Source organism: Phalaenopsis equestris, unplaced genomic scaffold, assembly GCF_001263595.1.
Source record: "Phalaenopsis equestris unplaced genomic scaffold, ASM126359v1 Scaffold000572, whole genome shotgun sequence".
Taxonomy (NCBI): domain Eukaryota; kingdom Viridiplantae; phylum Streptophyta; class Magnoliopsida; order Asparagales; family Orchidaceae; genus Phalaenopsis; species Phalaenopsis equestris.
The window spans coordinates 218,805-219,321 of NW_018165012.1; positions in this window are offsets into that span (position 1 = coordinate 218,805).

Here is a 517-nt window from a genome sequence, read left to right on the forward strand (position 1 = left end):
CAACCAATTCAAATCACCATTTCACAAAATCTCAAGACAAGGAGAAAGACAGAGAAAACTACTCAGAACTCATGAAGAAGATACGACAAAACTTAGAACTTATATATAAAAGTAAAGTCATACAACTTCAATAAGTAAATACTACTTATCTCTAATTCCTCCACAAGCAAACACCTCGAAGTTCCTCTGAATCTCTTCCTTTCTTTACAGCACACAAAATTCTTCTTCGAAGCGACAAGGAGAAAGAAATCTCTCCCTTCCCCTCCACTCTTACAATCTCTCGAAGAATTCCTCACACTACTAATCCTAAATTAAACTCTCCACACTCTACAAACAACAAAACTCAGTGGACACCACCACGGGGCTCCTCTTTTTTCGGCCCAAATGTTTCTCTTAAAGTTGTAGAAGAGTTTTCCAAGAAGAGTTTTCGAAGAGTTTTCCAAGAGTTGTCTAAGCGTCCCTTCAAAAATCGTCCACATTCAATGCACCTGTTAAGAGAACCGTCGTTCTCGCCGTC